The sequence below is a fragment of the Mastomys coucha genome, unplaced genomic scaffold (genome assembly GCF_008632895.1).
Source record: "Mastomys coucha isolate ucsf_1 unplaced genomic scaffold, UCSF_Mcou_1 pScaffold9, whole genome shotgun sequence".
Taxonomy (NCBI): domain Eukaryota; kingdom Metazoa; phylum Chordata; class Mammalia; order Rodentia; family Muridae; genus Mastomys; species Mastomys coucha.
Window position 1 is genome coordinate 100532206 of NW_022196915.1, and position 27411 is coordinate 100559616.

Consider the following 27411-nt stretch of genomic DNA (forward strand, 5'->3'; position numbering starts at 1 on the left):
AAAAAAAAAAAAAAAAAAAAAAAGTTTCATCACTTGAAGCAATGAGACTTGTCTGTTAAGAAAGTAATTCCTAGTTATCAATATGCAACTGTAGAAATCCAATCTTTAAACATCTTCTTAGTATAGAATCTTCTCTCCAGTATACTCCTCAAATACATTTCATCAATTTATTCCAGTTTCAAAACAGATTTTTTATATAAATAAGCCAGAGGATTTTATTTCCTAACCAACCTTTACAATCTTGTACTTAGGTTGAATGCTTATTTTCTTTTGAATTTTGAATTTCAGATGGATAATAAATAATATTCCTTATTCTAGGAAGTCATAAAGATAAAACTGAATTTATTTACCTGACAGAAAACAAACGCACTCACTTAGGGATGAGTGATCAAGTGGCCTGAATCAGCATAGAAGACTAATCCTTTTTTTTTTGTTCTCCCCAAAAGAACCTTTGTATTTTAATGTCTATGAAGAGCAACTCAGATTCATTATGCTAATTAATATACATTTCTAGAACATATTAGTATTTTCTACAAATTTGTAGATAAGCATGCAATTAGCTGTGGTAGGATTTCTCATCACTGGAAAGTAGGGTGGAAGACAATTTATATCAAAGCCACATATAACAGGAAAAGATTTGCTGCCTTTTAAAAAACATGTCTGTATGATCCACGAATGTGCTCATATGCCATTTTTATTTTAAATCATATTTATTATTTTTAATTCACTTTTATAAAACTGATTAATATGCAAAAGCAGTGTAGATCTGTTTTTCTATGTTGAATGCAATGAGTTAAATGTTTTCATACAATTTATCTTATCTAACTTCCAAGTGTAAATGGTATTCAGTTTTCAAATAAGAAAACACAGTGCTGTTATTGTAATAATTTCTCTTAACTTTTCTTTTTCCAGTTGGGGATTCTAGTTTCTTCTACATTTTCCTTTTTTGCCATTTAGGGACTCTCTTTTGATATGAGCTAGCTATGAAATTACAAACAAATTAGATGATCTCTGATCATTACCTCTTTTGTAGAAATAGAATACATTATTTAACTAAGTAATTCAGGTATGAATTCAGGCATGGCTCTATACATAAGAAACAGACCAATGCCAGTGCACCAGTGCCCAAAGCAAACAGGAAAAAGGTGCACTTCATTTCCCCACTGTTCTCCAATCCCTGTCAACATTCTTCACACACTGTGGGACCCAGAACTATGGTTCTGTTCTCTCTGATGGCTCCCGTTATCTATAGAGCCCTTCCATTTTATAAATTGTGGTACATGTAATAACAATCCTCCTCCCTATCTATTCCCTCCTCTTCCTTCACTTCCTCCTTCTTATCTTCCTTTTTACCTTCATAAAGCCAAGAAATCAACAAAAGCCTTAGGTGGCTTTTATCAGTACCATTTGGATATAATTATATTTTAAAACTCTAACCCATATTTGTTTATATTCTAAAGAAATTTTAGTCAATGATCATTGTTATAAAGCATTAAAATACATAAGCTTCTCATGGATATCTATTACAGTATAAATAATATATTCTACAAGACAACTCAAGTTTATTACTCTGTATTAGCTTAAGAGTTCAAAAGATACAAAATAACATCAACAACATCATCATCACCAACACCACCACCAATAACAACACCCAAGGATATCAAGCGATATGACCATAGAATAAACCATTGGCAAGAAGAATGGAACCCCAGGCTTACAAGTGTACCAATCCATCCTAGACACATTTTTTAGGAGAAATGAGATGACTCATTACAAAGAATCCTGAGACCGTATTTGAAATAAAGTTGGCGATGAGTCTAATATGTGGTTCTTAGCTAGAAACTGAATATGAATAAAATATAGGGGCATGGACTATGTTAATTAGTATGAGATCACAGACAAGCAATTCAGTATGTGCACATATAATATAATTTAGCCTACTATCTATGACTGGTATTTTATAGTTGTTTCATTTTTACATCAAATATGGTACATGTTTATGGATTTTTCTTTAAAATAATAATTCTGGCAAGTAATGTAGAAAAGCATAGCTGATCAAGTGTCAGATTTAACTAATGGTAGCATGCTCACTCCTAATTGGGACAATTACATCACTTCCTTCTACGTCCAGAGGACATCATGAAAAAGGCAGCAGAGTGAATGTAAGGGCCGGAGGATAGGGGAATGTAAGCACAAAATCTTCTCCTGGACACGCCATGGTTGTTTGACTCATGAAGTCAGGCAGCTTTGGTTGTGTGCACAGGATAAGGCTCCTGGGAACTTCACCTGGGATAAGGGAGGGGCACATGAGGATGAGCCCATTTTGCTAAATCCTAGCAAATGCTTGAGAAGAATTAAGACAAAACATGTTGGAGGAGCATCCCCACAGATGGACAATGGGTTGCTGCTGCAGTCTTAAGTTGGAAGAATTTCTGCCTGATGTGATGACTTTTCCACACTTACAATATTATATTATGACCTCTACTATGTTGAATTTTTTTTTCTTTATGGAAAATTTGTTGCAGCTCTCTAAACACGCATTACTTTTTCTTTTCAACGTCTTGCTCTGCAGCTTCCTTGGCCTGTTTTGCTCGGATGCAAAAGAGTCGGGCATTGGCACGGGCCATGCGGAGACTGGTTAAAGGCCTTGAAGTTCTCTCCCCCTGTGATAACTCTGGCCTTCTCCTTTTTGAACACATTCCGGATGGGCATCACAGGTCCTGTCAGCTGGGTGACCAATTTAAGTTCTTCAGCAGAACTGTCTCCCTTCTTTGGAGCAGAAGGCTTCCTGGGGAACAGTATGAGCTTGGAGCAGTACTCCTTTAGGCGCTGCACGTTGGCCTGCAGTGATTCAGTGAATTTGTTTCCTTGGGTCCAGAGAGATGCCGATGGTGAGAGCCATTTTCTTGTGGATACCAGCCACTCTGAGTTTCTCCAGGCTGAAGCCCCTGCCAGCCTGGACCTCGGTGTGGTATCTAACTGTAGGGCACCTCATGATGGGCCTGATGGGACCGGATGCGGGACGATGGGGCAATACTGCGTGCTTTCGCCTGCCGGGCCTTGTGTCTGTGGATCTTGCATGCCGGCTGTTTGAACCAAGTGTGCACTCGCTGCTGCCAATCCTTGTGGAAGTGGGGCTTCAGGATCATGCCATTCTGGCTGGGTGCCATGGCTACCTCCTATACAGGAGAATGGCCGAGTGGAAAGGTGAATTTTTAAGACATTAATTCCACGTTTCACAAGTTCCATAAGCAGATAAATAAACATGTTTAAATGCTGCTTATTGTATTTTTCTATATGATATCAAGTAGTTCATTACAATTTTGACATAATTTTATGATCCCGTTGTCCAATATTTTAGACAGAACGTACACAAAATTTCTAACCAAATTATTCATATTTTATTCATAGGACGATATTATCATTTCCTTACTTGACATCAAATATTTTTAGCTTTTTAAATCCTTTAACTTTGAAAACAGAATGCGAATGCACTGGATGAATCTTCTGTAATAAAGAGGAGTAGAAGGAGAGTAAAACAGGCATTGCCCAAGACTCTGAGCTCCAAATAAAAAGGCACAGGGGAAACAAGAAGGGCAAGCGTGCACACACTGGCGAACCCCTTTCCACAGCGTGCAAGCACCGCTAAGCCCCCTACCCTGCTTAGTTGTTCCCGTGGAGAATCGTTTGTGATGATGCTCAGTGATGCTTCTCTGGGGATTAGACAAGAGAAAAGCTGCAACAGAAGCCTCTGAGGGTAGATATCTTCTCACGCTGCAGAAATATCAAAGGTATTTAAGTAACAAGACCTATGGGCACACAGAGCACCTGGTGAAGATGTGAGCATGGAAGGAACTGTGAGAGAGACCTGAACTGTTCTTATTCTCAGCCCCTGTGATTTCTTCATCCATCTCTGGCAAAGGCCTGCCAGAGTGTCATCCAAGATGGCTGAGATGATTATTACACACAATATGCCAAAAGGGACAGCCACATATAGTCAATTATCTTGAGTTTATACTTCTGGATTTTATTTGGCACAAAGAGAATAGCATTTTACATAAATTGCAGTGTATATAAACTTTCAACATAAAAGTATATTGAAAATGTAGTGTACACAATTTTATAACTTCCTTTGCTTCATATATATTAACCACAAATAGCAAATGATTATTGGTTGTATGAATGAAATCAGTATGATATGTTCTTTCAGGTGAAATTCATGTTTATTTTACTTATTTAATTTTTATTGGGTATTTTATTTAAACCAGGAAAGGGGAATAACAGTTGAAATGTAAATAAATAAAATATCCAATTTTTTTCTTAAATGAATTATTTGAAGAATACTTTCGATTTAAAAACAGTAACAAGAACTGGCCTGCCCTGCAGTACTCCACTTTTACCCACCTGTTTTCTGAGGCTAGTTCTAACAGAGTGTTTTTAGTGAGGTAGTATACCATAGGGAGAGGTAAGGGTGACACTTCTTTATAAAGAACAAAAGGGGACACCGAGTCTGAGCATGGCAAGGGATGCTGGGTTTCTACTGAATCTTCACAGCTTCTCCCCAGAGCCTGGATGAGGTGCATGAGGCAGAAGTGGGAGAGAATGTGCAAGCATTGCCCCTCCCCGCCTTTTCTCACCTTAGTACCAAGAGATTCACATTCACTTCATACAAATATTCTTCCAGCATACAACTTCAAACCTCAAATGTGTTTTCCTCTGATGTTTCAAGAAAAGTTGCTGAATTAGGAATTAATCATCTCTCCAAAGGTTTAGGCAGTGTTTTTCAATCTGCTCTTTATTATCCCTAGTTTCCAAGAGCCGTAAGTATATTGCCCAAAGAAAACACAGCTTCAAGGTCCAAGAGCTTGGAGAACTGTTGAATAGGCTTTTTAATTGTCTTGGAGTATAACAATATTTAGTTGGACTCAGTAATCCTAAGGAAGGAAGTTGGCATGACTCACCCTTTTATAAAATTCATTGGGTTATGAAATCTATTTATCATGCAATATAATTTTGTTGGTATATATTTCATAAAGAGCATGCTTTAGGAAATGACTTTAAGGTTGTAATTATTCTATAGCCCATTTGCAGTGTTCCTCCACCATCAGTATCATTTTATGCTCCCAGGAAAGTTATTGAAACACAAGCTAATTCATTCTCTGTGCCCTGGGTTTCTGGCGATGCCCAAAATGCTGGACTGGAACCCACAGCAGGGATGCTGGGACCCACAGCAGGAGCTTCAGGAGCTTCAACTCTAGAACTCTGCAGCATATCAGAAGGTATTCAAGTGGAGGCTTGAATCCTTCTGCATCAGCAACTTTAGCTGCCTAGGTTGATGAACTGAAACAAATCGTTACCGCGGAGTCCTTCTCTGGCAGCCTCAAAGACATCGGAATTATAAAATGCAAGTTAAGATGAAGGAAAAATTCCTTCTCATTTACAATTAACGAAGTCATTAACTACAAGAGATGTTCCACAAGTCCAAACTCCTATGTAAGGTAGATCGATGAGAACTGGTCAGATGTGGAATGAGATGACAGAGGGGGGCCCTTGGGAGAGAGTATTACTCTGCAGGTTTTATTTTTATTTTTTATTTTTTAGAGGAAGAAACAGGGAAATGTCTGCCTAGCCTCAAGCTCACTGCCTGGGTCCAAAGCAGAAATAATTAATTTTGAATTGAATTACATGAGGTCAGAGCGCACCAGGGCTCAATACCATATTCACTTTTGGGAATCTTAAAGAAAAATGAAAATAGGTGGGACCCATACTGGAAGTTACATCTAAACGACTACCTGTTAAAATGTCCCATGCTTCCAGCATCTGTTGGTGTTCGTGGTACATATGTCCCTTTAATCATCATGGAATCCACGGAGAAAAAGTCAAACCTCCTAGGTTTGGTTCAAGTCTGTTAGGAGTGTTCTAATCACAAGACGAAAGGCCTCGGCCGTAGGGTAAGCGTTGTAGACAATGGCTCTTGAGGGAAAGTCAGAGGCTAGCACCGAGCTGCCTCAGGTGAGCCGACAGGTAAGCAGAGGAGAAGCACCTGTAGGATGCTTTTGGAGTCTGCCAAGGTCCAGATATCAGCCTACCCCCAGCCATATTCTTTTGAATTAGGCGTTTAGAGAACGGGAAATCACGTTTATTCAGTACATCATGTTTCGTCGTTTCAACCTTGAGCTGAATCACTAGTTTCTCCGTCTAACTAAAAATCTTTATTCAAATTTTAACCTGCCACTGTAATAATTATAGGGTTCTCTCTATTCTAAGTACAGACAAAACCCCGTAATCCTGTCAGAGTCCAGTCAGAATGCTGGAAGAAGCCTGCTGCGTCCTGCTTAAGCCAGTGACTGTGGACACAGCATTGACAGCATTGGTCTTCACAGAGGATAAGCACAGATTCATTCTCCCCTGCTGATGTCTGCAGTCACTTCTCTCTGCAGTCAGCCTCAGGTTCTTACTTCTAACAGGCACAGTATAGTCAACACAAATGATCATGTCCATCAGAGAGGCTCGGCGAGTGTTAGAAGGGCTCTGTTTCTAAACTTAATTTATTCATTTTTCCGAAGGAAAGGTGTCTAAGCAGAAAATTCACTCCTGTCCACATTTTTTTTCGTTTTTTTCTTTTTAAATTTTGTGTTTTATTATTGTTATCATTATTAACTATTCTTCCTTTCCTTTTGAGATATTAAATCACATGTCAGAAACGTGATTTGTAAGAAAAATTCCACATACGTGAAACGACATACAAAACACAATATATAGAAGAATATATCAGTGATGTGTGCAGTCCTAATTCTTCATGCTCTATGGAACTGCTGGTCATCTGGGATAACTTAAGGAGAGCGGCGGCAGCACAGTAGCAACCGCGTGGTTTGCGGCTGATTTGCACATATGTGCTTCTTCATTAAGTGCTAATTAAACCCTGTTTATTAAGCACACTGAGGAAGAGTGAGGAAGAGTGACTAAGGGGGACTGAAGACCCCCCGTTGCCTCTTCTAGCATCACATCCTGTTTATTTAGTGATAATGCACAACTATTCCTGACGCCATCACTGTCGCTGTTCATGAAATGAAATAATGTCCATTTTGTCTGATTGCTTGAGATATTGCCAATCACTGGGACTGTATTGTGAATCAGCAATTCTTGGGATATTCTAGGCATATATAAAAGCTTGTATTTTTAATTGTTATTCATATATGTAAAATTTAGTCCTCAGGATGTCAGTGAGTCCATGACAGAGGCCAGCTCATCCATAGTGAAGGGCAAACAGACTCTGACCCAGCAAACTTCATTACCAACCCTGCACATTCAGACACATGACAAAGTAGAATATAAACTTTTCATATGTGCATGGAGCCCACTGTGTCCCACAGTGAAATATAAATTTTGTGATGGTTTTTCTCTATTTACAATGCTATTACAAAGATTATACTATTATTTTTATCTTTTGCCAGTTATTTACAATAAATGAAATTTAATATCTCGAGAGGTATCATTAAACTATACAGACTCCACAAGATTAAAAGAAAATATGCTATGATTTTATTTCTAATTCTTTTTTGGGGAATGAGAATTTGAACTACCTTGAGTTTTATGGGTCTCCCATATATGTACATAAAGTTAATTCTCTGTCCCAAGAGTAACACAGACATAAAAAGGCCAATTACAATTTTATGAATAGGAAATATAAGATCTGGGGTTTCGATTTCTCTATTGCTGTGTTCTAAATAACAGCATGGTTTCCAGGGAACACTTTCATCCTTTCCGACACAGAACAGCTAGCAAATTTCAATACAAAAAAAGCCAAGCCAGGCACACCGTGAGGCCTGATATAGTGCAAGAAACACTACGACAGCTTCCAAACTGGGGCCTTGTTTTGATGAAAGCTCAGAAGACAAATGGAAGGCAGCTCTCGGGACTCTAGAGACAGAGGGGCAGATGGAGCTCTGAATTAAGTGATGGTGTATTCTGAGATTTGAAATGAGACCTAGTCCCAGTTGTATATTTTCAGAGATTATGGTCTAATTGGATGTGGTAATTGATTATTAAAGGACTTGTATGTTTAAAGTTTTAAAATTCTTAAATTAACATTTAAACATTGCCAATAAAATTCAAGGTATGAACTCCACTTCTTGAATGTTGCAAGTAGATTGGTCTACATAAAACACATTTTTCCTTTTTACATAAGAAAATACTTTGGACTGATAAATTTTCTATGAGGCCTGAGAAAAGTCCTTGAGATGTCAAAGATTCACATATTGTAAGTTCTGTGCAGGGTAAACTAACAAAACTTACTGCTTACTTTCTTACTACATTTGACAAAGTGTGAAATAAATGCCTGCTTTACTTTCTTCCTCCCTCAGGTACTTTAGTTAAATTTATTTAGAACAGAGAATACACATTCACAACCCCCCTCAAACACACACACACACCCACACACGTATCCATGTGTATATATGTATATATACATATATATGGTATTACATTTTATCAAGATTATTCTACATGCCTTCAAACAAACTTATTACTTAAAAAATCAGTGTTAATTGTTTTTTGAAAAATTTTTTGTTGGATAATTTATTTCTATTTCAAATGTTATCCCCTTTCCTGGTTTCTTCTCTACAAACCCCCTATCCCCTCTCCCTCCCCCTGCTTCTACGAGGGTGTTTCTCCACCCATTTGATCCCTGTCCTGTCATTCCACTTCACAGGATCAGAGGCCTATCCTTCCACTGATGTCTGACAAAGCCACCCTCTGCTACTTATGCAACTGGAGGCATGGGTTGCGCAAAGGGTTGATCTTTGGTTGGTGGTTGAGTCCCTGGGAGCTCTGGGAGGTTTGGTTGGTTGATATTGTGGTTCTTCCTATGAGGTTGTAAACCCCTAATGTAAATACTAACAGTCTTGTCTCTTGTTACACTGTTGTGTTTAATTTTCCTAAGTGATTTACTGATTTCATATTAGCTGCCATTAAATGTAAATAATTGCACATTCATTTTCAAAATGTTTGAGAGATTTTGTTTTTACTTGGCTCCTGTAGAAATTTTCTACAGATTTAGCCTTGTAGTATATTATACAGAGCTGCAGGTCAGAAGTCTGAGGTGGGTATTGAGGTGGGTTGTAGCCCGCGAGGTCGTCTTGCCGGGAAGAAGACACGTGGACACTAGGATCCTTCTGCAGCGACGTTTACTGCCCTCTCCCAAAGGGAAAAAGAGATCGAGCCCAAAATCTGCACTGCTTATATACACCACAGTGCATCGTGTCTGCCCACAGCGTGGCGTGTCTGCCCATGATTGGCTGTCCGCTCATTACCCTATGTAACGCCCCGGGATGGGCCGTGACATGGCGTCCTTTTCACTCTATGCACATGCGCAAACAGTTCTCCACGCACATGCACAAACAGTTGTTTACTCTACAGCGGAAGTAGGCACCATCTTGCCATGGCGAATGCCGGCTCCCTACAGTGGGTATGTGGGGGCTACGGTCAGACAGCACATCTGCTGGAGGTTCCAGGAGAGACTCTTCTCCAGCTGCTGTTGGCCCTCCTGCTTTCTTTTACTTGTGACCAGAGGACTGTAGCTCACATCGTTCCTCCTGAATTTGGTTTGACTTAGCAAAGGACATTTTAAAGTGCTCTAGACATAAGTGATTCCAAATGATCTAAAGTCCTGGAGTCTGAATGTCAAAAAATTTGTGACTGCCTTCTTTTCCCTTCTTGGATCAGTCTGTCTTGGAGACTGTCCACCATGTAAAAGTCCAAGTTTCTTGAGAGCTCCACGTAAAGGAAGAGCAGCGTGGCCAAATCAAGAGAAATGATGTGAAGTAAAAGAATGGTAGCAAGAGACTTTGCAAAACCCATAGCTATTGTAAGCACTAGCCTGCCTGGCAGCCGACTGGTGACCCCACCCGATGCTAACGGAACCAGGACGGCAAACTGTCTGAGTCTGCTCCACATTTTTAACATGCAGCATCATATGCAAGTTAAAAAGTGTTGCTAAAGTCATAAAGTTGGGTTGTTGGTTATTCAGTAGCAAGTAAGTAAACATTAGTTATGTTTAATAAATTTTAATGACCTGTTAATTCATTAAGAAATAGATGGCAGATTTTATTCATAGCTGTTTTTAATTGTTCATATTCGCATCTCCCAGTGGCACAAAGGTTCTGTGTGTGTGTGTATATATATGTGTGTGTGTGTGTATATAAACACATAGGAATATGAACACTGTCCATAGCTCTACCATCGTCTATAGATAAGAAACATGGCAATTCAATCACAGGGGATTTTTGCTGACAGTAAATTGTAAACAGGCACGAAGGGAGATCCCATTCCCAGTTGGTTATTTTTCTGATATGCAAAGACTTCCCCTTCTGTGATTCCATCAACTTTTATGAAAGTATTTGTCTATTTTAATTTAAGGAACTTTATTATTTAAAGGGATTTTATATTCAGAAATTCAGTCACAGGAACAAAGAGTATCTCCTCTACACACCCCCCAGGCTTCTCCCTCTATAAACAACTGACTCAAGAGGGGTGCATCTGTAAACCTAGGTGAACCCATATTGACAAATCATCATCACCCAATAGAGACCAATATCCAGGTCTCTGCACATTACAAATTCAGAGATTCTGTAATAGTTTTGTATATTACCATGTATTTTTAAAACTTGTTTCAACCCTCCTTGTGTTTCTTTAGAAAATTTGCCTCTTTTATTTTGCCTAAAATGATCTGGTTTGAATCATTTTAGGTAAGAATGCTTGACCTTTAAAATATGTTTACTATCGAATTCCATTCTATTGCTTCCTTAATGCGGCTTTAAGGAAAACTTACAAGAGTTTCACTTATTCTGCAGATATAACTTCCTAGCTATGTTTTTATTTGTTCTATTAAAATGATTCAGTGTGGGTGGGCACAGAGAGTTCTACAATAAAAGAATACCCAAAGGTTAAGCCTGCTTATTGCAGAAAGACCATTAGTGTTATTAATAATTTAACTAACATCTTTGTTAACTTTCCATTGCTAAGATTAAAAAGAAACACGTGGAAGAAAAGGTTTATTTTATCTTAAATTTCTTAGTCCATCCTCAAGGAAGTCAGAGCAGAAACTCAAGGCTGGAACCTGGAAGCAGAAACCGACGGAGAGGCCAGGAGGACTGCTCACAGGACTGCTCTCCATGGCTTGCCTGTTGTGCTTTCTTACAGCATTTTGTGCCACCAGCTCAGGAGTGGCACTGCCCACAGTGAGATGGGTCCTTGCACATCAATCATCAATTAAGAAAACGGCCTATGGACTTTCCTATGGGTCAATCTCATGAAGTCATTTATTCAGATTCCTTCTTCTCAGGCAACCTAGTTTGTGTCAAGTTAACATAAAACTACCCATCACAGGTACTACACACATGTGTGCATGTGCACACACACACACATGCACCCACACACATACACAAACACACACACATTTCCATCTAAATGCTATAATGAGATGTTATATAAAGGGAATATACAATGCGATTTTTGCATGAAATTTTCTTTATTGATTATAATGAATACTGAGACTTCTTTTTTTTAACTGAGACTTTTTTCTGCCTATGTACTAAGCTGTACTGGCGGCAAGCACTGTTAAACTCTATATGAATTGGAGGTAATAAGAAGTTCTTTAAGTTGATATTAAAATCATTTCTTCTTAAATCTATTTTACTGAAAATAAGCAAAACTGGTGGGGGAACAATCCAACTCCTTAATTCAATCCTGTTGCTGCCCCAGCTACCTCAAGCAGAGTGACTACCAGGCTAAGTGTCAGCTTTGCAATAAGTGTGTAAGGACAGCAGCAGCTCCTGTTGATACAGACTCAGTGAAGTCGACTCAAAATCTTAGTTGAAGAGTTTTTTTTTTTAATTAAGATATCTCAATGAATAGTAGATGGCAAAGAAGAAAACCAGTCTTACAAAAAAAAAATAAATAAAAGACATGCTATATTCTGGAACAAAATATGATTCATAGTGGCCTGGAATCATACATTAAGTTCTGCTCAGATGTCACATACCAATCTTGAAGCCTTTATAGTAACTGAACATAGATCAATGAATCAAGATAACTTTTAAATAGATTGTAATTACAGCAACAAGGTGGGAAGAACTCTGCTGTAGGCCTCGGATGCTACTTGACACTCTTAGTCCTTTGACAGATAGGAAATTAGTGTTCCATTAAGTTAGTAAGCACCTCTCAAAAGGTTGTACCAGGCCTTCGGAGTCTTACATCTGACTGGTGGCAGGATGTTACTTCTGATAAAGTGTTAGGCAAGGAATGCCTATGTAGCAGGCTAAAAATTGCCCAGGAGAAATTGTAAGTAGACTCTGGAACTGCAATATTCCAATTGCTCCACATTCTGAAGTTTTAACCAATCAGCCATTGTAGACAGGGCATCTTTCTAGGAATGCTTGTGTACAGGAAAGACTCTATCATTTGGTTTAAATAGAGTAGGTGGTTCTGGAGAACTCTGCGATGTGGTTGCTGGGCACCGAAGTGTTTCTTAGAAGAGATATTCATGATGTGTGCATATGAGCAGAGGAGTGACAGATGACAGAGTCAGAGGCCAGTGTAGGTCTGAGTACCAGAGAGAAACAGTAAGGGGAAGAAGAGAATCACAGCATAGGTAGAAATGGAGGGGACTCAATTTGATAGGCTTTGAGAATGGAGGGGTAGTCTTATCAACAATGACAGTGAGGCTCTCTGGTTCTCAAGCAGGAGGCAGGGAAGGGGTTGGGCAACAGGCTGTGGGGCTTCTTAAAGAGACACCCTCATACTAGCAAGGCTGGTGGCTAGGTTCTCAAAGTGTCCAGGGGGAATTGCTGCCAGTGTGTGACGGAGGCCTGAGAAAGAGGCTCGGTTCACAATGCTATGCTCACACTAAAGAGCTAGTGGGGGTCCTGCCCAATACTTGCCAGAGACTCAAGTTTGGGTTGCTGTGAACACAAACATTTATGTCAGACATGCTCAGATTGTGAACTCAGACTCTCGCTAGCTGTGTTAGTCATCTGCTCAGGCTCGATTAGGAAAGTGGCCAGAGGGCACTCCAGCTCTGCTCTCACTGACATCATATCATTAAGCCAAATCAACCTTTTTCATGTCATCTTTACTTGAGCATGCTTTGTAGCATGTGTGGAGATAGTTAATAGGAAGAAGGAAGACCCAGAGACAGCAGGGTCATGGCTATGGGGAGAGTCCAGTCTGGCAGGGGTAGGACAGTGAAGCAGTTCACCAGATGAACATGGCAAAAACAGAACGTGCATGCCCTGGTGCATGCCCTGGTTACATGCAGATTTCTTTTATGGTACTAAGGTCCAAGGAGACCCCAAGTCCCTGGGGCAATGTAGGAGCTCTAACACTCTGAGAGCTAAGAGGTCTGAGAAGTGAGGCCTGCAGCAGACTGTCACTGCAAAGGCTATAAGGCTGCAAGCTGCGGCAGGCCTCACCCATCAGAGGTCGCCGCTCACCTCTGCTAACCACGGAGGTACAGGAAAGCTGCTTTCAGGGACACAAAAGCTCCTCCTGTTTGTCTGAGTCATTAAGGACCTGAGTGGGATAATTGGTTAGCAGCTGTCATATGTAACCGACAGTTCAGTTCTCCTTTGCAGTGGTGTACCTTCCCATGCCTAGCAACACTGGACTTAAAAACACATAATGTAAACTTTTCCATTCTTATCACATAGATTTGTACTTTAAAATCAAGTTTCTAATAAAAATTTAATTTTTATTGCAATAAAGGTATTTCCATTTTTGGAAAAGGGTTGGCTGTTAAAATGTTTCTATTTTTTATTATTGTAACTAATATTTACATGATCGTCTTCTAACTCTGGCTTTCTCTACTACTGACATAGCTCTGTATAAGATATGGTTCTTTAACCATGAGACTGTTATGCATACAGCCACAGAGACATTTATAGTTCATATGAATGATTCATGTCACAGAAATGGGTTTTCCTATTTATATAACATTCTATCAATTTACTGATACTATAAATACATTTAATATACATAAACAAAATTATCCTGACTTTTTGCCATAAAAATCTAGATTCCTTAATTTAGTTTATTGTTTCTAGATTGAGCAAAATTCCATACAAAAACATTTGCAATAATATATACTATGTTATAATTTATGTAAATTTAAGTGCAGGTTGAGGTTGATCTACACCTCAGTGGTCCCCGACTGTCTTAGTATGTATGAATCTAATCATCAATATAATTAATATTTGAAGTATAACTATTCGAGTGTTATTAGATGCCTGGTAAAACTTGAAATTAACCCTCAGATTTTATTTTTCTGAAATTATTTCATTTCTCTGTCTTTATAGACAATCTAAAAATGGTGCTTCTAACACAATTACCAATTACTTTACTATTGTGATTTTCTAATATCAAGGAACATACCATTTTAGTGATATTTTAAAAGTTCCTTAATTGATGCAATTCAAATGATCGTGAATAATAGAACAACAAATAATGATCAGACTTCTCTTTCACTGGCAATAGCAGTGACTAGAAAGCAGGTGTAGCGAACCACAAGTCTCCTATGGTTAGAGCAGTGTGATAGGACTGTAGGGCTGAGCAGTTTCACTGTCACTCGGTAGTCATTGCACGCTGACTGCAAATCTAAAGTGCAGATGACCAGAGTGCCAGCTAGACTGCAGACTCTGTATTCAAAGATGGATTGCATTTTATGAATGGACACTATTAAAGACACCCATTAATATTCTCTTAGAACATTGTATGTAATAACGACCTCTTCTTAATTGTTTGTTCATCATGTCATCATGTTCTTAAAGCTTCAGGATGTCTGTCATGTCCCGTCATTCTTTACAGACATTCTCAGTCACTGGAGGCCTGCCACAGTATCTGGATTAATTATATTTAAAATTCTCAGACATACTATCTAAAAATCATAACAGATGCATTTATTTCTACCCAGTATTCTGAGTTAGAATGCTTGACTAGGTCTATCCTTGTATTAGGGTTTCTATTCAGGTAATGTGCAAAAGTGTAGTTAACAGAAAATGACAGAACCTTTTTTTTACTTTGGGAATATGACTTCTCAAGAAAGGAGATGATAAATCACAATTATATAAACTGGGAGAAGACATAACACACTTATAGGCTTTGCAATAATGATCAGGGCAAGAGGAGTCCATTGCATTTGCAAGATTAGAGCTAATCGTTTTTTTTTTTTTTTTTTCAGGGAGTGCAATAAATCAATTTTGAAAATGTCAAGTCAAATCAGGTGTGCTAAGCTATTAACTAGTATGTGGTTTACAACAAAACCAGAAATTGCGTTATAGAATTTATTTCAGACACCTTTATTTGTAGAACACATAAGGAATGCATAAGCCCCATTTATATATACAACCATCTCATGCAATGATAGGAAAGTAATTCAAAGTATAATGCAAAGTAATCTTATTCTCACTTTATAGGAATTGAATCAGTTCTTGAAATTAAGACTTGAAAGTTAATCATCACACCTTTATGGGACTGTGTCCTTAATAGAGTCTAGAAAGATAAGGTAAAAATAGTCTCATCTTGAGCATGTTGTGTACGGTTTGTAAAAAACAAATACATTTTCTTTGCTTCTGCTTTGGGCCTGGTCCAGCTTTGATCTGCGTGTGCCTAGTCTTACTGCAATCTTCTTATGTCATGGTGGAGTTCTATCACTAAGAGTCATTCTCTTATCTGAAGGAAAACAGAGGAGTGGATTTGGGGAAGAGGGGAGGAGCGGGGAGCTAGGCAGTGGAAGGAGGAAGGGTGAGAGGCTGCAGTAGGGATGTGTTGTGTGACAGAACAATAACTAAAAAGAAAAGAGAAAAAGAAAAAAACAGATTATTAGAAAATTTTCTTAGAGACTTGGCAAGTTTACTCTGCAGCCAAGTTTAAATGAATTGATAAAGTCGAGGTAGAATTAAAGAGAAAATCAAAATCAAACTAATGATTCTCTGTGACATAAATAATGTCTTGTCACAAGAATTTCCCCTCAGCTAATAATCCAATCTCTTGACACTATGGTATGAAGGCCTTTCAGGTAAAACAGAGGGAGCAAAAACGAAATGTAATACTCAAATTTATGAAAGTAAATTCTTAGTGAAATGAAACTCTGTTAACAAGTTGCCCTAAATAAATTACTATTTACCCAAAGGTTACTCTTTTTTTCCCTTTGTAACATGATTGTTTTGTTCAGTGTTTCATGTTTAGCTGCGAATTTCACTGAGAACTGCCATATTTAAATCACTGAAAAGCAGCCAGGCAGTGGTGGCACATACCTTTAATCCCAGCCCTTGGGAGGCAGAGGCAGGTGGATTTCTGAGTTCAAGGCCAGCCTTGTCTACAGAATGAGTTCCAGGACAGCCAGGACTATACAGAGAAACCCTGTCTCAAAAAAAACAAACAAACAAGCAAACAAAAAAAAAATGACTGAAAAGTACTTACTGGTGTTGAAATGGATATATTAAAAATGCTTTATCACAGGTTGATGGTTCAAATTTCAGTTACCAGGAGAGAGAAATAGTGGTTTTATACAAAGTAAAAAAAATCTCTATTTTATACCTATAGGGATGTCATTGTTTCATTTGTCATTTGTTAGGCTATTAATAGGAAAGTTGTAAAACAGTGTGAGGTCATTTCTCACTCTGAATGCTTTTCAACCATGAGTGAACCTTGGAACTGCCTGGGAGTTTTAGAAATTCCGTGTGTCTGGCTTCTACCCTCAGAGTACTTCTTTAATTGATCTGAGGTCCAGGCTGGACATGAGGACCCTGTAGCTAGGTAGGGTATCACTTCCCCAGAGAATGCTTCAGAGACACTTGAGATATGAATTTTAAAGGAGACCTTAGACACAAGTGATTGCAAGGTCATTAACGAATGTTACATCAGATGGAAAGACAGCTAGGAATCATTCCTCTTAATATAAGAAAGGATTTGCCATGGACTTAAGACAATTTTTTTAAATTGAGAATGCATGAAAACAATAACCTAATTTATTTAAATGAAAATAATATACTTAATAAGAATAGTCCTCAACAAATTGATTGTGTCAATGATGAATTTGTTCATGAAACTATGATAATACAAAAAGTTCCTCAAAGTAGTGCTTTTCAGAGAGAAAATAATATTAGGAGGGACCCAGATACTCAACTAAATTAGACCAAATTATTTTTGATATGTACTTGATATTATTATTTTAGTTTTGCTATTTTTGGAAAAATAAAATTATTCCAATAATGATGACAATCAGTGTCCACATTATTTTACACATAGTATGTAAATTTCACAAATATAAATGGTAGGAAAAAATGACCACCCAAGATTTTATGGAGATCAGTTTGGTATTTTTGGACTAGTTAAATGGAAATGTTTCCTTAACTCCAGAGTTGGGGTCTGGGGATTTGTCTTTTGTGAGTTATAAAAAGACTGGGGGTGGATATAAAAATAGTAAAGAAATAATTAGTTTAAAAAGAAGAACTAAACTTCGTATTTAGCAAAGTTAATGAGAGTCCTTAAGGTCCTCAAGCTTACTATCAGTGTGTAAATGAGAACTCCAAACCAACAGAGAATAATCTTAGTATTCCAGAGTCTTAGCTAAAATGTCGTCTTTCTCCCGGGTCAGTCTGTATCCCCTAGTTTTACTTCAGACAGATGGTTTTGCCCTGAAAACTCAAAACAAATTTTGCTTCATGTCTAGTTTACAGTTTTCAGAGATCATTATTAGAAAAAAAATGTACATTTTCAATATTATTTTGAATCAACTGACTTTATCTTGTATGTTCTATGTTTGAGTAATGTGGCTAAGTATTATCTGGATAGTCAAAAATATTTGTTAACACCACAAATTCCATCAATTGTTTTTGAGGCAATGAGATAGCTTAGGTGAATATTACATTCTTTGACATCTTGGATATTTAATTTGTCATCACAATGTAAATAACATGAAGTATTTAACTCTATGATCACTTGACAGAGAAAGTAAGTTAACATACAGGTGTTAAGAAGAGAAAGATTGTCTTATGAGCCAAGGATTTGGAAATTGAAGTTACCAGAAAACAAAGTAAAAAATAATCTTAAGTTAGTTTTCTTTTTCTCAGAATTTTTGTAGAATTCTAAGGAAGCAAAGATGCTTATGTGAAACTGTTAGATAAACTCTGATCGTTCTATCTCTGTAGTGACAGTACTCAAGTCCTTGATTGAAAATGGTCCTGAAACTGAAGGGATGCAGCTTCCTGCGTGAAATTCTGTCGTTGATCAGATTTTAGGAAATAATGTTATCAATTCTATGATTCATACAGAGAATGGATTCATGAAATACCTTAAAATCAAGGCCAAGAGGCTGAGTGAGGCATTATGGCAAGAGAGAAGGTGCAGTGAAGAATTTCGGGAAGTTGATCCTTTAATCAGATCTCCATACTCTCAATTCTGATAGGTCAAATCTGAAAAGACAGGGGAAAGGGAAAAGAATAAATGAACTCTGTCAATGATTCTCAGCCCGTCTCCCAGCCCTGGTCCCTCAGAGGTTCCTTAATACAGCAGGTGGACAGCTTGTTCGCAGAAGCTCCATTTTATTAACCCACAGTCCAGAGAGGTCAAAGGGAAAACGTCACTAATCCTGAGGAAATCGGCAGGATAACACTGTGAAGAATAATCTTCTTTTATTAAAAAAACATGTTTTAATCACACATTTTCACAAGTTTTTGATCAATTTGAGGAAGTAAAGGAGAAATAAACTGAGTCTGTCTGCAAAGCCAACTGTTTACATTGTTTCAGCAGGCGTGTGGACTCGAGTGGGCAGGCGTGGGCTTCCTCCAACACAAAGCAAGCATGATGTGTTTATGGCAAGGAAAAATCTGTTTATCAAAGAGGAAGCTGGGTACTGGAGAGATTGTCCCACCCTCCTTACGTGCATGCATAATTCCTGCTTGAGTGTAAGAGAACTGAATGGATTGTGAGTCAACTTCTGTGTGCAGATCTATTCTGAGGTGAGAGGAAAAGGAAGAACACATTAATTCCAGATGGCTTTAAGCAAATATTAGAAAGGTGAGCTCTCACAGGCTTCCTAATATCTTTTGGCTAGTTGACATTTACAAACACTGAGTTTGCTAAGCTTTCTCCCTTAGCAATATTAAGGCTTTCGCGTGTGTACAGGATGTATGAAATGAAATACACCATTTGAGAATACTGTAGACAAGAGAGACTGTAGCCACAGTGGGTAGAGATCATGGGGCTGCATTTTCAGTTCTATGAACCATCCTATTAAAACATTACAGAGTGTGATCAGGTTGTCTGTTTTCTATAATTTTGGAAATGTTACTGCTTTCTTTTCACACACCTACGTGAAGGTCCACTTTTTTTTTCTTTTTAGTAGCACATTACCTCCTTCAATGAAAGAACCCTTGCATTTCCTGAGTATATCCTGTGAAAATTAAGAAAAAAGCAGTCGCTGTTGATAAGAAGTTCTAACAAGTATTGCTTAAGGATGTAAGTTGGGGGCCAACTCTCTCTCTCTCTCTCTCTCTCTCTCTCTCTCTCTCTGTGTGTGTGTGTGTGTGTGTGTGTGTGTGTGTGTCCTCCCAATGAAATAAAAACATGCTGTGTATATGCAAACTGTTAGTTTTAGAAATAGGATAATTTTAAAAAGAGAAAACAATTAAACTCCAAGTTGTATGCACACAATTGTCAGTCATTTAATTCTCACACAGCAGCAGGAGGAAGGAAGCCCAAGCAGCATGAGTAGGTGACAATACTCAATGCTCTCTGTGCTCAGGGAAATATTATTTCAGACATATGGAAATAATTCTGGGGTTTTTCAAGGTTTAAATTTTTTTATTTTCAAATTTTTATTGTAGTAAAAATATAGATCATGTAAATGTTACTTTCATAATCATTTTTAACTATTCAGTTCAGTGTAAAATCCATCCATTTTCTTATGCAAACCAACTCTTTCCACAATACTTTTCCTATTTCAAACTTAAAACTTTCATGAATTAAAAACTTTCTTTTTGCCAGGCAGGCAGTGGTGGCACATGCCTTTAGTCCCAGCACTTGGGAGGCAGAGGCAGGCAGATTTCTGAGTTCGAGGCCAGCCTGGTCTACAGAGTGAATACCAGGACAGCCAGGGCTACACAAAGAAACCCTGTCTCAAACCACCCCCCCCCCAAAAAAAAAAATTTCCTTTTCAGTTTCCTAAGCAGAGCCTTTCAACCATCTTCAAGATTTAATCATTTTATTAATTAACTCCTGAATGCTATGTACACTGAGAAATAAAAGCAATTTAATAAATAATTTAAAATGTTTATATTATAACCATTTTATTAAATCAAACTTTTTTGTTTGTTCGTTTGTTTGTTTTTATTTTTTCCAAGACAGGGTTTCTCTGTGTAGCCCTGGCTGTCCTGGAACTCACTCTGTAGACCAGGCTAGCCTCAAAATCAGAAATTTGCCTGCCTCTGCCTCCCAAGTGCTCAGATTAAAGGCATGTGCCACCACTGCCCGGGAAAACTTTCTTACCTTAACCACCTACACATGTCTCTGTGGTTTGCTTTTTTGTTTATTTATGAGATTGTCATGGAATTCCAACATTTCTTCCTTCCTTTTTCTCCTTACAACCTTCCCATACACTCTCCTTCAAATTTTTGCCTTCTTTTTTTCAAATAATTGTTATTGCATACTTTTATGCATACATACACATATATTCTTAAACATGACTGTTAAGTTCACACATTCTTCTTCTTCTTCTTTGATTAGATGTTTTCTTTATTTACATTTCAAATATTATCTCCTTTCCTGGTTTCCCCTCTAAGCACCCCCATCCCTTTCCTCCTCCCCCTGCTCATCAACCTTCCCACTCCAACGTCCTGGCCCTGGACCTACCCCTACACTGGGATATAGAGCCTGCACAGCACCTAGGGCCTCTCCTCCCATTGAGACCTATAAGGCCATCCTCTGCTACATATGCAGCTGGAACCATGAGTCCCTCCATGTGTACTCTTTGGTTGATGATTTAGTCCCTGGGAGCTCTTGGAGTACTTGTTGGTTCATATTGTTGTTCGTCCTATGGAGCTACAAAGCCCTTCAGCTCTTTGGGTCCTTTCTCTAGCTCCTTCATTGAGGACCCTGTGCTCAGTCCAATGGTTAGCTGAGAGCATCCACCTCTGTATTTTTCAGGCTCTGGTAGAGCCTCTCAGGAGAAAGCTATTTGAGGCTCCTGCAAGCATGCATTTGTTGGCAATCAAAATAGTGTCTGGGTTTAGTGACTGTATATGGGATGTATCCCCAGGTAGGGCAGGCTCTGAACAGCCTTTCCTTCAGTCTCTGCACCACAGTTTGTCTCTGTAACAACTTCAACGGATATTTTGTTTTCCCTTCTAAAAATGACAAAGTTTCATCTTTGTTCTTCTTGAGCTTCATGTGGTCCGTGAACTGTATCATGGGTATTCCAAGCTTCTGGGCTAACATCCACTTATCAGTGAGTGCATACCATGAGTGTTCTTTTGTGATTGGGTTATTTACTCAGGATGATATTTTCTAGTTCCATCTATTTGCCTAAGAATTTCATGAATTCATTGCTTTTAATAGGTGAGTAGTACTCCATTGTGTAAATGTACAATAATTTCTGTATCCATTCCTCTGAAGAGGGACATCTGGGTTCTTTCCAGGTTCTGGCTATTATAAATAAGGCTGCTATGGATATAGTGGAGCATGTGTCCTTATTACATGTTAGAGCATCTTCTGGGTATATGCCCAGGAGTGGTATAGCTGGATCCTCTGGTAGTGCTATGTCCAATTTTCTGAGGAACGGCCAAACTGATTTCAAGAGTGGTTATACCAACTTGCAATCCCACCAGCAATGTAGGAATGTTCCTCTTTCTCCACATCCTAGCCAGCATCTGCTGTCACCTGAGTTTTTGATTTTAGTCATACTGACTAGTGTAAGGTGGAATCTCAAGATTTTTTTGATTTGCATTTCACTGATGACTAAGGATGTTGAACATTTCCTTAGGTACTCCTCAGCCATTTGGTATTCCTCAGTTGAGAATTCTTTGTTTAGCTCTGTACCCCATTTTTAATAGAGTTATTTGGTTCTCTGGAGTCTAACTTCTTGGGTTCTTTGTATATACTGGATATTAGTCATCTATCGGATGTAGAATTGGTAAAGATCTTTTCCTAATCCATTGGTTGCCATTTTGTCCAATTGACAGTGTCCTTTACCTTACAGAAGCTTTGTAATTTTATGGGGTCCCATTTGTTAATTCTTGATGTTAGAACATAAGCTATTGGTGTTCTGTTCAGGTAATTTTCTGCTATGCCCATGTGCTTTAGGCTCTTCCCCACTTTCTTTTCTATTAGATTCAGTGTATCTGAAACTAATATGTGGAGGTTCTTGATCCACTTAGACTTAAGCTTTGTACAAGATAAGAATGGATTGATTTGAATTCTTCTACATGCTAACCACCAGTTGAGCAAGCACCATTTGTTGAAAATGCTGTCTTTTTTCCCACTAGATGGTTTTAGCTCCTTTGTCAAAGATCAAGTGACCATATGTGTGTGGATCTATTTTTGGGTCTTCAATTCTATTCTATGAATCTACCTGCCTGTTACTGTACTAATAACATGCAGTTTTTATCACAAGTGCTCTGTAGTACACCTTGAGGTCAAGGATTGTGATCCCCCAAGAAGTTCTTTAATAAAACTCAATGTACACATCACACCTCACACAATAATAATGGGAGACTTCAACACTCTGTACTCAGCAATGAACAGATCATGGAAACAGAAACTAAACATAGACACAGTGAAACTAGCAGAACATATGAAACAAATGGATTTAACAGATATGTACAGAACATTTCACCCTAAAACAAAAGAATCTACCTTCTTTTCAGCACCTCAGGCTACCTTCTCCAAAATTGACCATATAATCATTCACAAAACAGGCCTCAATAGATACAAGAAGATTGAAATAATCCCATGCATCCTATCAGATCACCATGGACTAAGGAAAGCCTACATACACCTGGAAGCTGAACAACCTTCTACTCAATGATAACTTGGTCAAGGAAGAAATAAAGAAAGAAACTAAAGACTTTAGAGTTTAATGAAAATGAAGCCAGAACATACCCAAACTTATGTGACACAATGAAAGGAGTGCTAAGGGGAAAACTCATAGCTCTGAGTGCTTCCAAAAAGAAACTGGAGAGAGCATACACTCTTGGCTTGAGAGAACATCTGAGAGCTCTAGAACAAAAAGAAGCAAATTCACCCAAGAGGAGTTGACTACAGGAAATTATCAAACTCAGGGCTGAAATCAACCAAATGGAAACAAAAAGAACTATACAAAGAATCAACCAAATCAGGAGCTGGTTCTTTGAGAAAATCAACAAGATAGATAAAACTTTAGCCAGACTAACCAGAGGGCACAGAGACAGACACAAAATCAGAAATGAAAAGCGAGACATAACAACAGAGATGGAGGAAATCCAAAAAAATCTTCAGATCCTAATATAAAAGTCTATACTCAACAAAACTGGAAAATCTGGATGAAACAGACAATTTTGTAGACAAACACCAGGTACTAAAGTTAAATCAGGATCAGATAAATGATCTAAACAGCCCTATATGCCCTAAAGAAATAGAAACAGATATTAATAGTCTCCCAACCAAAAAGATGCCCAAGACCAGATGGGTATAATGCAGAGTTCCATCAGACCTTCAAAGAAGACCTAATACCAATACTCCTCAAACTATTCCACAAAATAGAAGCAGAGGGTACTCTACCCAATTTGTTCTATGAAGCCACAATTACTCTAATACCTAAACAACACAAAGACCCATACAGTATTTTTTTTATATGTATTTCTGGGGTTGACCATTTGGCACAGAACAGCCAGTTGATGTTCTCTTCCCTGGGAAGACTGCCTCTTCCAGCCCCAGATTTCCTTAGTTCACTAAGGTTCTTTGCGTATGGTTGAGGTCTCTTGGTTTGTTTCTCAGCTACCACGGCATGTCCACTGGTGTCATCCTTGTTCAGCTCCTATTATTAGGTTGTTGAGAATTTAAGTATGTAGCTTTTTAAAGCTCTAACAGCAAGCTCTTTTTCTTCCCTCTCTGTCTCTCATTCCATCTCTCTTTCTTTGTCTTCTTTATATAGCCTCTCACTTATAATTGTGCATATGTTTATATATGATAAACACACATAAAATGTAAATGAATTTAGTAAGAACCCACACACTTACAACAAAATATTAGCAGCAGAAATTTGAAAATTTAAAACCCAACACTTAGGAAAGCAATCTCCTCTGAGGAGCTGATCAGTTCTATGTTAAATGGACATCAATTTGTGATAGATAGCCTTGATACATATTAGATGCCCATACTTACATGCATTGTTTGTTTTATTGCTTTTCATGGGTAGAAATGCTTATGATTATTCAACTTACTTCATGATATCTTGTAGCTTGTATTTTGACTCCTTTGTGGGTTCTTCTTTTCTTTATTCCACTCTTTTCCTTTTTTCCCTTTCAACACTATAACACTATGTAGGAGAAAGAGAAGCACAGAAGGGAAAGGGGCAGGTAGTGTCAAAAATATTGTTAGATTATTTCCTGTTGATTACAGAGTCAGCTTTTTTGAGGCAAGTTTGATCTTCACTATCAGGATATCTAATTTCTTCTTCTTGTGTATTCAAAAACAACTGCTTGATAAATTACAACCAACAGTAACCAAGAGCATCAACCCAAGAATCCAGCCAACCAGCCCTGTCTATCAGGGCTCTAGCATGTATATACCCTCTGAAAGTCCCCAGAATTACAAGTGTCACACATGCAGAAACTATCTGCAGCTGTCAAAACTATGTCCCTGTTAGAACATGAGGCAAATCAGTCATAATGTGAAGCATCCCCTTATCCCACACCTGGGATTAAAACAAAACCACATTCTCATAATATTTCTGTTTTCTAAAGAAAACAAAATGCTCACTACAGTATCTCTATTGTTTCTAGAAAATGTTTGCCTAGGAAAAATTCAAAATTTATTCTAAAGTTAACAAGGTACTGGTCTTTAGCATGATATCAGTAAACTATTTGATACTTAATATGTGTAACAATAATGTAGATATTTTATAAACATGTATATATCACTGAAATATATATATATGTCATATATATCAGTGATATATATGTATGCATATATATATCAGTGATTTTCAGTGACATAATTAAGTATATCAGTGATTCCTCTAATTATATTTGCTACTTTCAATATTTTCAACTTTTAGATTTCAACATGTACATTAGTATAATAAGTTTTTAATTATGACAAATATTGCAGATAATGTCCAGTGTTATTTGCTTTTCAATTTCAGGGTGTGTGGATGTTTTTATCTTAGTCCTGACATTTCTGTAAGTTTTTTTGTGATTTTTTCTAAGACCTTCAGGACTCCATTCTATTTTTAGCTTGTATGTGTTCAAAATATATTTTTCTTCACTCATAGTTGTAAGATATTGTCTTTCATTTATGCTGGTATTATGCTAAATGTAAGAATTGATTTCATTGTATTAACATTCTTGGAACACTAAAAATAGTCCTCTTTTTTTCTTTATTGAGATGTAAATTTAAGTGTTCATATACTCAGTCCTCTAAAAATATGCAATCCAATGACATACACATGCACAAACTTATGCTGAAAACAACAAAAATTTCCCCAAGAACTGTTGGCTTGACAACAGAGAAACAATAACCAAGCAAAACAATGCATTTTTGATTATCTAGTTTATGTTTGGTTCATCTCACCTTGAGCATGTGGCAATGATTCATTTAGTTTCTGCCTGTGTCAACCTGCAATTTCATAAGTAGAATTATATAACACATTACATTTGTTGCCTATCCACCTTCAGTTATCATAATGCTTTCATAATATATATATATATATATATATGCAACACATATTAGATGTTTGTTGCTTTTATGAGTAAATAATATTCCATATCTTGGCCATAGCATATTGCTTATTTGCATATCATTTAATAGCTTAGTTTTGACTTTTGACTTTTATCTTTAAGTATTTCTATAATTGCTTACCGTGCTTAGCAAGTATTTGTTTTGAATTTTATTGGCTATGACATAGGAGTGGAATTTTTTTGTTGTTTGGTAAACACACTCATTTTTTTAGGAACTGTAAACTGATTTTTAAAGTGGCTACTTCATTTTATACTCAGGCATACAATTTATGTGAGCTTGCTGGCTATGTCTTCTTTTACAATCTGGAAAAATATTACTTACTTTTGTTTGCTTTTCATAGGTTTTAAGAAATTAAGCTACAAAGATAATGGAGAAAGACGAAAGTGATAATTCATGTTTTTAAGATGAACAACAGATTCACTCAAGACAATTGAAAGCATTTAAATTGACAGAGGTGGACATGTACATGTAGTTGAAGTGACAAATAGCAGGAACACTCACACAGTCACAATCACAGTCACAAAGACCATAACAAGTTAGGAACCTGATGATATTTCATTTTAATTAGATAACTTACTTGGTCAGTCATGGAACAGACTCTTGTCCATTGAATGACAATTTTGTCAACTCTATGTTTTAGTAAAAGAAAATTTGTTTACATATTACTGTATGCACACTGTTTTTCTTTTACTGAAAATTATGAAGGATAAACTCAGAATTCAGTTGAAACAAAATGATGTTAGGTGACAAGTCAATTCAATAAAAATTTGTGATGTTTTCATGATCTGAGTTGACCAATACTGTTTTATAGTATTCATAGAAATGACAGCATTCAATTTTTCATATGTACTACGACAGTATGTTTGTTTGCTTGTTTTAATCAAATGCCTATTTTTTGTGAGTATGTGACACCAAGATAGCCATTACTCACACTGCACTCATACAGAACTGGCTCAGTCTGTCAGTTATCTCTCATGAGAGTAACAGGTCTTGGGGGGATGTACTTTTCAGTACTGTGAGGAGGTGAATCATGGCCTTCTGTTGTCTCACCACTGCTGAACCTATGAGTATCCAGTGAATAACTTCCATCATGAATACACTCAGTGGGCCATAGGATGAAAGGAATTAGTCATGAACCTGTGAAGAGAAAACATGAGCCAGGAATGTAGAACAGAGAAATAAAGTGCAGTGAGAGTAATTATATTACACTGTGTACATTGTGAGATTATTAAAGAACAAATTGAATTAGTAAATTCCTAAGTGAAAATTGTTTCCTAAACAAACCATATTTTTAATGTTTCAATATTAATATTAATAAGGCTTCAATATTTTGCTATGAACGATTGGCAATGATTTTATAAAAGGCTCATAATTTCATTTTGAGGAAAAAATAAAAAACTATTACTATATGTTTATTCTGAT

General features: G+C 37.4%; 1 protein-coding gene and 1 pseudogene across 3 annotated transcripts in view; one reads left to right on the forward strand and one right to left on the reverse strand.

Moving 5' to 3' along the window:
* Gpc5 (glypican 5) overlaps positions 1–27411 on the forward strand; it is a 1368055-nt gene that overhangs the window by 577297 nt on the left and 763347 nt on the right. The window lies entirely within an intron of this gene.
* Positions 2541–3170, reverse strand: LOC116085373 (annotated as a pseudogene). Its single transcript, XR_004116517.1, has one exon. The product of XR_004116517.1 is annotated as a 60S ribosomal protein L13 pseudogene (transcript).